The sequence below is a fragment of the Cydia splendana genome, chromosome 16, assembly GCF_910591565.1.
Source record: "Cydia splendana chromosome 16, ilCydSple1.2, whole genome shotgun sequence".
In the NCBI taxonomy this organism is placed as follows: domain Eukaryota; kingdom Metazoa; phylum Arthropoda; class Insecta; order Lepidoptera; family Tortricidae; genus Cydia; species Cydia splendana.
This window is the reverse complement of record NC_085975.1, coordinates 14,123,353-14,136,124: the sequence shown is the minus strand read 5'-3', so window position 1 is coordinate 14,136,124 and position 12,772 is coordinate 14,123,353. Positions and strand designations below refer to the sequence as shown.

The 12,772-nt window shown below is 38.0% G+C and overlaps 1 protein-coding gene across 1 annotated transcript in view; it reads left to right on the top strand.

Annotated features, from left to right (window-relative positions):
• The first annotated feature begins 136 nt into the window (after positions 1-136).
• Positions 137-12,772, top strand: part of LOC134798359 (protein wech) — a 37,844-nt gene continuing 25,208 nt past the window's right edge. Inside the window, exon 1 of the mRNA XM_063770772.1 lies at positions 137-488. The gene's annotated coding sequence lies outside the window, so the exon portion shown is untranslated. The remainder of the gene's footprint in view (positions 489-12,772) is intronic.

Sequence of the window (12,772 nt, the reverse complement as noted above, 5' to 3'; positions counted from 1 at the left end):
ACTTTTTTATAAATTTTAAAACATTAAATTGCAAGAAATGTTTATTTGTTTTAATACGACTGCAATCGATCGATAAAAGAACATCCCTAGTACTGTCAAGTTGTTGTCAATTAACCATAGACAATAGAATTAATCATTGATTGATCGTTCATTCACCCCACTGCTGACTGATGTTTTCGTGGTGTTTTACGATAATAAATAAATATAAACATTTATTGCGAAATAATAAATTTTATAAGCAATCGCGATGGTCAGCGGTATGTGAAGTCGGTGCAATAAACTTTACGGAGTCAATGACAAGCAATTGAAGTTGCCTATCATCGTAAGAGCTATCTTTGTGCAATCTACCTGCTTTGTCGGGCATATTATTGTGAATAAATTATCCTGACTAGCCTTAAAGGATATCGGATTTAAACGGACAAATGGATTGTAATTACTGTGTGGCGGTTATTTTGTGATTCCGGCGTAAATTTGTGCTACATTTTAAGGTAAATATCAGCGGTGAGTATATAGAGATACGTATACCTATTCATAGAATGATTCACATTATCTTCTGCCCATCCGTCGGCTTATGTGTGGCCACAAAAACAATGCAATAGCATGAAGTTATTGTAGCCCCTTAAATGAGCAAGGGATGTGTAATTTACTAAAGCTTGAGTTCTCGTGTCACGAATCTTACAAAATTTCACGTAGTTTGTGTTGTTTGTGACGAGTTTGTGAAATTGCGCATAAACAAGGCTGTCCTAACAGGCGACGACGAGTAACCTCTCGTGTAAGTAGTATCATCATATGAAATTAGTAAAAATCTTAAAATGATAAAGATATAAAATAGTGGTTGAATTGAAGTTTCGTAGTTAACCATCCCTTATTAGTGTCACTTGATTTGCAAAGTGAGTTTAGCAAACATTTATCTATGTCCTGTCTTTGTGATCATAAGGGGACAAATACCAATAGTATTATTTAGAATTTTTAGTATGTATTATTTAATTATTACAATCAATCATTATTACTTTTTTTAATTTGAGATCTTATTCTTTTATTGATGAACAATTGTAGTTTAGGGGCTGCATGTTAAATTTTCCTTGATTACATATATGTAGATCAATTTATATAATGATATTTGAGTAGTTAAAAAATGTCCAACATTCACCTACAAAGTTCAATATTCAAAATGAGGCCCATATTACTGTATGTTTTTTCTTTGGGTGAGGCTTCTATAGTCTGTATCTTTAGGTATTTAAATAAAAGTAAACAAAATCTACCCTTAAATGGCTCCTTAAGGCAGCTGAGGGTAGATGAAAACATTACATGATCAAATATAATAATGTAGGTCAAAGTCAGGTTGTTTAGTGACTGAGCCTGACGGTTTTGTATTTGGTTGGTTAACCAATGAATGTTATAACTACCCGAAAATGTACAAATTGTTTGTTTACTTTTATTTAAATACCTAAAGATACAGACTATACTTGGCAGCAAGCTCAAAGTTTTATGGCACTCTTACTTACTCTTTAACGTTAATTATCTCTCACTCATTAACTAATAACATAACATACAATCATCAATAACATTCTAATTAAATAAATGTGGCATAAATAACAGAGATTTATAGTCAGCAGCCCTAGTACAGATGTAGTGCATAATTATTTTCGGCTTATTATTAACCGGGCAACTAAAATATTAAACAGGAACTTTCACTGGGCATATAATAATATAATTTGGCTGTGCATTAATATTTTAGTGCCAATAAATTTATATTAGCCTCAAATTTAAGCATCATATTATTAAAAAACTGGCAGCAAAATCAAGCCACCCAAAAAAATTATAGGGAATTTGAATTGATAGGCTGGCGTCTAAAATAATAAGTTGGCAAGTTGGCAACTAATATTGTAAAGCGATCATAAAATTTGGTTGTTGTACAGAATACCTAAGCTTTAAATAGGTACTCAATTTTTAAATAATATAAACATATGCATACCTAGTACTTTAAATTGACAAATTTCCTAATCCACAAAACGCCACAAATTTATTTACCAATGGTCAACCTATACTTATAGTCGAAATTCCTAATCATGAAATACCTAATGGCCATTATATAGTTAGATCTTTAAATTTTTATTTACTTATTTCAATAGTTATCACTTTATCACGGTGTTATGCAAGAGTCAAAAGATAGGTGCGACGACGAGCGAAGCGAGGAGGAGCGTGTTAGGTTGACCATGTAGTTACCAAACAAAATATTTTAAAATAACTTCATTTTTGAATTAATAGATAGCCGTTTTATTTTTATAATGAGCAGGCATCGGAGTTTTTGTCGCATGGTAAGACTAATAGCAAGCTATGGAGTCGACGTTTGCCATAAATGTAAACTCTTACTCATACTCATACTCATTTATTTAATTTATCTTAAAATGCCTTTAGAGCGGTCGGTCGTGTATATTATCTTAGTCGAATTATATAAAAAATATTTTTCAATTACATTATGAATTCATAACTTCAACTATTCGTAGTCAACAAGTTGAAAAAATGAAACGCAATATCGCTTCAATCCAAAGCACACTATGCAATTGAATGTATACGAAGGAAACACGATATCTTCACCATCCACATCGACTTCATCGTCCATTGAAATACGTAATTCATACCTATTATATGTATACATTGTATATCCATAGTATTTTGTATACATATTATGTTCCTGTCGTTCATGTACCAAATCGCACATCTGATTAATCTTTCCAATTTCTCGTTTAAATAAGTATGAAAGTATAGATGGACACATGTTGAAACGTAAAATATATTTCAAGTAAACAACTAATCAATGACAGTAGTGATAGAATTAATTCATAACTTTTTTAATTGCAGAAGGTTATTTTCTTAGGTGACAGTTCCATTCACTTTCGGCTCTAATGCAACAAATGAGGTTCAATAAATTAAACTCATATACTTAGTAACTATATAGTAATCAATTATAACATATATTATACAGTTATACATATATTATTAATATAATTAATAATATATGTTCTCATATTAAATAAAATTAAGCATGAGTATGAGTATGAATAAGAGTTTACATTTATGGCAAATGTCGACTCCATAGCTTGCTATTAGTCTTACCATGCGACAAAAACTCCGATGCCTGATAATGAGCTTCATAAATGGTCTCCAATATAATAATTCAGTTGCCAAATAAATATTTGTTACCTGCCTAAAAATAAACAAAAGCTGTAACGGCATTAAAATGTTGTCTCATATTGATATATTTTAAGGCTCTGTTTTTGTTGCCAATCTATTAACTTTAGTAGCCATTTCTATTTGTTTAAACTACTCAAATTCGATTAATTAGTCGACCGGTTAAATACGTGCCATTATTTTCCATCATATTTTCACGGAAACGTCCGAACGTGTCTTGCTATTTCAGTCAGTCTCGGTACAAAAAGTACTGAGGTTGACTGAAGTAGCATGACAAATACGAATGTTTCCGAGAAAATACGATGGAAAACAATTATGCACTACATCTGTATTGTGAATTGATCACTATGCACTTTACAGTTTTAATTTTAAATTACAAGACGCTGGAATTTAGTGTTATTAAAAATATTTGCACATTGATTTTAACCAACACTTATGGGTGAAGTATAAACAGGTAGGCGTCATTAACTACATCATTAGTCATAACCACAAAAATGTCAACATGTTATTGTAAATTGCTAAATATATTGCATATTAAAAATAAAAAGGAAAATTTAGAATTTTTATGTTATTTTTAGTTAAAAGCCATTCTTAAATTTTACTTATGCTAAGTTAGGTATATTATTTTATATTTAGCTTGAAGAATTAAACAACTTAAAAAGGTGACCCTGAGGAAAATATCTGCCAGTATTTTCTATAGCAAGGCATGTATGTATATTTCAATAACAAGGATTTTAATACCCGAGACTTCTGTTGATGTTAGCAAAGTAGGTATAGTATTTAAAAAGATGGATATTGTTTATTTCTTTTCGCATAAACCGGAAATTTAGTCATCTTTGCATTTAGGTATTTCGAGAACGTTTTTTACTGCTTTACACAGCACAACCGAAGTTTGAACCCAGTGATTTTTACTACAATTGAATTAACTGAAAATTTATAAAAGCCGGCTCGGAAGGCTGCATAAAAGTACAGTACATCAACAAAAACACGTGCATATAGGGTTACCAGATCCAAATTTGGGATTTCCTTGCAAAATTCCTGATTTGTTTTGGATTTATGTCAGTAAATTTGAATAATACTCAAAGGTTAACTGGAAGAGATTCCTCAAAGGGACAAGTTCGCATTTGTACTTCTTACTATTTTTATGTTATTTTTATATGTATTTATGTACTATAAAAAGTTTACTATTAGTACTAATGTACCTTTTAGGTACATATTAGGTAATAGAAAAGTCTGTTAATTCACTAAAATTCCTGACATTTCGTATTCCGCCCGCATTCCTGACAAACGGCCAAAATTCCTGACATGTCAGGAAAATTCCTGACATCTGGTAACCCCACGTGCATAGGACAAGTAAATTTAAGCAGGTAGCACTTTGATGTATTATTTATCAAAGATCAGCCCGAAAGCAGGTAGGGCAGCGGATTAGGCGAACATCCCCCGGCAATGTTGTAACGCGCATGCGTACTCGCTCCCCTCGTGGATAGTACAAGTTTACTCGCGTCCCTTTTATTGTGAAATAGAGAGGGAGGGAAGATAAGTGAGAAAATATGACGTGCTTATAGGAAGGTTCAATTTAAGATCTTACTAACCACTTCGCTACTGCAGTAAAAGTTTGGTCTGTGATAATGCAAAGTTTCTGCAAATGTAGTGGTTAACCTTTTAGGGCCACTGGCACCATTCACTAACCCGGGGTTAACCGGTTAAACCTGGAGTTACTATGGTACCAGAACAATTTGACACTGGGTTAACGGTTTAACCACTTAACCCCGGGTTAGTGGGATGGCGCAAGTGGGCCTTATTATCAAGGCGATTTAGCAACCACATGCGGCACTTCTAACATGAGCTCTATATTCAAAGAGTAAGACTGACATTAGGCTAAAATTATATTAGAAGCGAACTTGCTAGAGTTCAAAGGAAATAGACACAGGAGGTTGCTTGCTAAGCTCGCTTCATCTCGTTTGAAATCTCGAGGGAGAGCCTCTAATGTGTGGTTCTACTAACCATAGATCTTCATTCACACTGTAATCTGCGTATAGTTAATTGTGGGGTTGCTTAACCTTTCCTGTGGTCAAAAATCGTGGGTTCAAACCTCGGCTGTGTGACAAAAATCGTTCTGAAAAAAATACAAAAGATGACTAAAAATTCGGTCAGGACCCTTAATTGTACACAGACCATACACAGACAAAACGGAAATACATTAAATATATTATAAAACCGAGAAGTCCCAGAACGACTGTACTGACACAGAAGAAATAATAGTACTACCGTACAGAAAGGACACTTCCTACAAACCCGAAGTTTGACAGCGATTCAGGGTCGAATCATGCTATCCCTTTCTAATATATAGCTCTGCACTATCCCTTTCGGCTATTTAGGGTTGTCAAAATTCAAGTGATTATCTTATCAGTGGTCGTGCACGCACAAGGAAGTCAAGTGGTGCCAACCCTAATAATTGCTCGGAGCAATGCTGAGCCGAACGGAGCCGAGTTCGACCGAAGTCAGGAGTGTCTCCCCACTGGTACTGAGTAGCCATTTCAGACCTGTTTAATACAATGTTGCGGGTTAAATAGATTAAATTGTAAATTTTTCTACATTTTCAGTAAGCAAATCTAGATCTCCTTGGTTTGATAAATACTAGCTGTAATTTATAGTATTTTAGACTCGTTAACACAACGAGTCGTTAGTTTCCTGTACCAACAATCCCTTTAAGAAAACTTCGACAGTTTCACCTCTGAAGCTCAAAGCCAAGATCAACATAGAAAACTCTTGCATTTATCAGACCTTATCACGTTGCATTAAGGTTTAAGATCGCTCGTTTAGCTATGCCAACGGCAGCGACCCCAGTAGACCGTGAGACCGCGCGTGCGCCCTCGCGCCCCCTCCGACGCCCGCCATTATTTATACCAATAAAGCCTGCTCCCAACATTGCCCTTGACAATTTTAACACCAAGCGACGTAAGCGACACCATACTACAAATAACACATGACGTTTAGGAAGTGGAGAATATCGTGCCCCATTATTTTGTTATGGCATTGGAGTGTTAAACTACGCTTAGGATTATGAAGCGCAAGCCACAGAAATTGTATGAGGATTGAGCCATCCAGCCTATTTTATATTAAACGAGCATTTTATATACTATCAGGCTTAGGAGAGCGAAAATAAAAACGAATTATTTTTACAAGCTTTTATTTAACTTGCCCTGTTAGTATGTATGTATGTATGTACATTAGTGTGGGTCAAATCTTGGGAGCTAAATTTGACCCTCTTCCCGATTTCCGATTGACCTGAAATTTTGCATACATATGTTAATCGGGTGACAATACAACATTATGATGACATGGAGCTGATCTGATGATGTAGACAGAAAGTGGCCATGGGAACGTGATAAAACAACGAAAACTAATTGTGTTTGGGGTTGTTACAATTGTCTCGATGAGTGTTAGTTGCCTGTGGAAAGAAAAGTTCAGCCAGCGATGATAAAAGCATGTACCAAAAATTAAATTTTTGCCAAAAACTTACCTTTAATCAAATCAGCATTGCTTGATTGCTGAAGATATATTATTTTTTACCTCTGTCTTCGGCGCAAGACAGGTACGAGGTTATGTTACTTATATATATGTACTTAACTTATATATGTTATAACGCCTCACGTAAATGTCACGCTAAGTGCGTGAAAGGTTTAAAACAATAGGTTCTAACAATATAGTTGTCGGTGAATAGCAAGCACGATTATGTAAATCTCTAGTGGCTGACTTCGAAGTTCTTGACTAGAGCGATGTTCCGTCCTCTGCTAGTAAGATTTCCCTTTTATTATTAAGCTTACGCAGTCCATTACGCCTGTTCGCGCGTAGCGCGATTCGTACTCGTCGGGCCCAGAACGCTCCCACTGCTAGAGCTCTAGCGGGCCGTATGCTTGTTTCCCACCGACGTAGTATTAAAAAAAAGATTTAGCTTGGTCCGACTCTGCACCTGCATACGGCGGATTATCAAGATTTAAACTAGCTAGAGCAAAGTTTTACAGAGAAAGCCACGGAGTGAATACAAAATGATGTGGTGACCCAATTCAGTCCCCGATTAATTAGGTTGAATGTTAATGTTAACTATAGATAATTTGACCAAACGCTGGTATTTATCAATTTGCACTTGGGAATGCCCCGTGATAAACCCCGCTTATTTACTAAACTTAATTTTTCGTATTTGTAACCTATGTGTGGACACAGTTAACTAACCATTCGTAAGCAGCGTTAATAGCATCGTTCGCAGACGTTTCTGCTTGTTAAAAATTAACATTCGTAAACCTTAAAGCAATTAAATAAGATCTTTAGTAGTACCACTGTATATATATTGTATGTAAATAAATGATTTATTGATTATAAAAAAAAATAAGATCTAGCGACAGTCAGTTAAGTGTGTCGCTTTTAGTACACAACATACCTAATTCATTGGAAATGACATGTAGGAAAAACCGAAAAACATCCTAAACGTGTTTGTCGGGTTTTCCGAATTAAGAGATGGGTAGAGTTAGACCAAGAAAAGTCTGCAACGATTTTGATAGCACACGCAGTGCAAGTGTTATTTTAAACGTCAAACTTCTATGAAATTATGACGTATACCTACCTATAAATAACACTTGCCCCGCGTATGCTATCAAAATCGTTGCAGACTGTACGGCTACCACCAGTTTTGACATTGACATAACGCTCACGTTTACGTAACTTACTTTCTATGCATCTCGCTCGTACTGGCATATTAGTGCAAGCGAGATGTACAGAAAGTAAATTACGTAGACGTGAGCGTTATGTCAACGTCAAAACTGGTGGTAGCCGTACTGTTCTTGGTCTTAACTCAAGAGTAGAATTCAAAAAGGTATTTCGAGTTTCACCTCTAAAAGCTCAATTTTAGTTACTCTACCAAAGTGCTACAGAGTAGTACAGAGTTAACTCGTATCTGGATTGAAAATTAAATTTTATGTATTTACTCGTATTTAAGTCTTCTTCTTCGTCCTCGCGTTATCCCGGCATTTAGCCACGGCTCATGGGAGCCTGGGGTCCACTTGACAACTAATCCCATGATTTGACGAAGGCACTAGTTTTTACGAAAGCGACTGCCATCTGACCTTCCAACCCAGAGGAGAAACTAGGCCTTATTGGGATTAGCCCGGTTTCCTCACGATGTTTTCCTTCACCGAAAAGCAACTGGTAAATATCAAATGATATTTCGTACATAAGTTCCGAAAAACTCATTTAAGTTGAACGTATGAATTTGAGTAAAATCATAGATGATGATTACTTTTAGATTAGACACCTAATTCAGTTGTATCATTTTTCATTTCGTTTCGTTGTCATATTCCAAAGGGTAAAAACGGGACCCTATTACTAAGACTCCACTGTCCGTATGTCCGTCTGTCTGTCTGTCACCAGGCTGTATCTCAGGAACCGTGATAGCTAAATCTCTTTTTTTTCTCTAATGCACCGCCTAAAATCTTCTCTGCTTTGCCCTAAGGTTGACTGGTAGAGAATGCCTCATGGCATTAAGTTCGCCTTTTGTACACAAAGTTTTTTCTTTTGTGCAATAAAGTATAAATAAATAAAAAAATAAACAGTTGAAATTTTCACAGATGGTGTAGGTACCTACCTATATCTGTTGCCGCTATAACAACAAATACTAATAAAATAAATTAATTAAAAATTAAAAAACACGACTGCGAAAAAGCGAACTGAAAAGACAAAAATAATTTTTAGTTGTGTTAGTTACTCAACTTAATGAATGTAAAAAATAATTAGAATATGAGTGTTTAGTGAAGGTTATAAACAAAAAACGCAAAAGTTTTATGCTCATTTAGGATCGTGACTGTACCTGAGTATTTTATTTCAATTGCAGTCGGGGACCTTGATGTATTGACATTTTCCCATTTAAAAGGTCCCCGACTGCAATTGAAATAAAATACACAGGTACAGTCACGATCCTAAATGAGCATAAAACTTTTGCGTTTTTTGTTTATAACCTTCACTAAACACTCATATTCTAATAATTTTTTACATTCATTAAGTTGAGTAACTAACACAACTAAAAATTATTTTTGTCTTTTCAGTTCGCTTTTTCGCAGTCGTGTTTTTTAATTTTTAATTAATTTATTTTATTTTATACTTTTTTAGAATTTTTACATTCATTAAGTTGAGTAACTAACACAACTAAAAAATATTTTTATCTTTTCAGTTCGCTTTTTCGCAGTCGTGTTTTTTTAAATTTTTATTTATTTAATTAATTTTGGGGTCATGATTTCGTTAATAATCATTTGAAGTCACTTTATATTACTTTTGCGAGGGCGTCCTCAGTACAGAAAGGCACGCAGAGCGCCGCATATATCGGGCTACGCCCGACTACTTTGGAACGCGTACAGTGCGCCACGAACGTCGGGCTACGCCCGACGCTTTGAGCAAGAGGGCACTGTAGGCGTCTTGGTAAGGGTACAGCGTGTCACGTATGTGGGCCTACGCCCGACACTTAGTATGAAAGAGTCAAAGGCGCCTGGCTTTGGACCGAGTGCAGCGCGCCACGTACTTCGGGCTACATCCGACTCTTTTACCATTAGGGCGCCGAAGGCGCCCGGCTTTAGAACGCGTACAACGCGCCTCGTACACGCCCGACGCTTTGAGTATGAGGGCGCCGAAGGCGCCCGGCTTTGGTAAGCGTACAGCGTGTCACGTACGTCGGGCTATGCCCGACACTTTTAGTATGAGAATGTTGAGGGGACTGGCTTTGGACCGCGTGCAGCGCGCCACGTACGTCGGGCTACGCCCGACGCTTTGAGTATGAGGCCGGCTTTGGTAATCATACAGCGTGTCACGCTACGCCCGATACTTTTAATATGAGAGAGTCGAAGGCGCCTGGCTTTGGACCGCTTGCAGCGCGCCACGTACATCGGGCTACGCCAGAACCTTTAAGTGTGAGGTCGCCGAAGGCGCCCGGCTTTGGTATGCGTACAGCGTGTCACGTACGTCGGACTACGCCCGACGCTTTGAGCAAGAGGGCACTGAAGGCGTCTTGGTAAGGGTACAGCGTGTCACGTATGTGGGCCTACGCCCGACACTTAGTATGAGAGAGTCGAAGGCGCCTGGCTTTGGACCGAGTGCAGCGCGCCACGTACGTCGGGCTACATCCGACTCTTTTACCATTAGGGCGCCGAAGGCGCCCGGCTTTAGAACGCGTATAACGCGCCTCGTACACGCCTGACACTTTGAGTAAGAGGGCGCCTTCGGCGCCCGACACTTTTAGTATGAGAAAGTAGAAGTCGCCTGGCTTTGGACCGCGCGCAGCGCGCCACGTACGTCGGGCTACGCCCGACTCTTTTAGTATGAGAGCGCCGAAGGCGCCCGGCTTTGGAACGCGTACAGCGCGCCACGTAAGTCGGGCTACGCCCGACGCTTTGAGTATGAGGCCGGCTTTGGTAATCATACAGCGTGTCACGCTACACCCAATACTTTTAATATGAGATATTTGAAGGTGCCTGGCTTTGGACTGCGTGCAGCGCGCCACGTACATCGGGCTACGCTCGACTCTTTTAGTATGAGGGCGCCGAAAGTGCCCGGCTTTGGAACGCGTACAACGCGCCACGTATGTCGGGCTACGGCCGATGCTTTGAGTATGAGGGCGCCAAAGGCGCCCGGCTTTGGTAAGCGTATAGCGTGTCACGTACGTCGGGCTACGCCTGACCCTTTTAGTGTGGGGGCGTCTTTGGCGCCTGGCTTTGGACCGACTGCATATACTTGGACAAGTTGCAGGAAGCGCACATCTTTCTTACGCTCTGAGCCGTAGGCCCTACGTGGAGCTCACCCTTCGGCCTTAAAAAAATGTCATCATCATCATAAATGTTAAAATTAAATCAAACCATACGGTTATAATGATACTTTCACGATTTGTTCTGCCAAAGTCGGTGCAGAGTTAGCTTAGACGGACTCTGTATCGTATCGATTAAGAGCGCTCTTACAAGAAAAGTCGAAATAATGCAAAATTGATGATACTAGTCGACGAAATTCAGGACTTTGCGCTCATTATTAGAAACAATGAGTACTTGTTCCAGTAAAAGCGTCTTCTTATCTTTATAAATGTCGTTGTAAATATTAGAAAAAGGACTTATTAAATTAGTAATGATTTTTTTTCTGATGGTCGTTTCCGAAAAACCCCGTGAAGCACTGAATGGCGAGCTCTTATTTGGAAATGTTGAGAATTTTACTCTGCTAAACCTGGCTATTTTGTATTACTAATACCCTGTACTTTAGGCATATCAAACTATATTTTTCCTACATACCTTTGAGAAAGAGAAAATCAAAGTAAAACGAACTCGATTTTCTCTCCGAAACAAGTGTCAATTCCTACGAAAATCTACTTAAGAGCGCTCTTACAAGAAAAGTCGAAATAATGCAAAATTGATGATACTAGTCGACGAAATTCAGGACTTTGCGCTTATTATTAGAAACAATGAGTACTTGTTCCAGTAAAAGCGTCTTCTTATCTTTATAAATATCGTTGTGAATATTAGAAAAAGGACTTATTATATTAGTAACGATTTTTTTTCTGATGGTCGTTTCCGAAAAACCCCGTGAAGCACTGAATGGCGAGCTCTTATTTGGAAATGTTGAGAATTTTACTCTGCTAAACCTGGCTGTTTTGTATTACTAATACCCTGTACTTTAGGCATATCAAACTATATTTTTCCTACATACCTTTGAGAAAGAGAAAATCAAAGTAAAACGAACTCGATTTTCTCTCCGAAACAAGTGTCAATTCCTACGAAAATCTACTTAATATCGAAGTCATTTTCATACTCAAGCAATCTGCAACGTTTGCTTATACTGTTGGTATACATTAGTGTTTATGAAATTCTACTATAATTTTTTGGCAATTTTTTGAAAACTACTCTATATTACCGATGACGCGCGCTGCGCCAGCTCAGTGCCGCGGCAGAGCTTGTAGAGGCAGGACGTGTGTCGGTCGGCTCCGCACATTTTCAACGGCGACGACGAGGTTTTTTATCATTGTGTGCGGCGGGCGCCGTGTAAAACGCTATACTGTGTGCGTGTAAACCGCAACGAGAGACTTTGATCCTAGCACCGTTTTTATAGTATTATAATTTATAATGGTACAGTTTAATAAACTACCGGACAGGATTAAAAATATTTGAAACGACCTGACATTCTATATGTATTTATTTGACTCAAGATAGTACTCAGGGTCTGATGATGGAGCCGGAAGGTGGGCACCGGTACCAATCAACCATGCAACTAAACCACTTCGTGTTTAGGCTCGTTTGATTCGCCTCAACAAAATCTTTGACACAAGATAGTACTCAGGGTCTGATGATGGAGCCGGCAGGTGGTCACCGGTACCAATCAACCATGCCACTAAACCACTTCGTGTTTAGGCTCGTTTTATTCGTTTCTATAAGATCTTTGACACAAGATAGTACTCAGGGTCTGATGTTGGAGCCGGAAGGTGGTCACCGGTACCAATCAACCATGCAACTAAACCACTTCGTGTTTAGGCTCGTTTGATTCGTCTCAACAAGACCTTGGACAC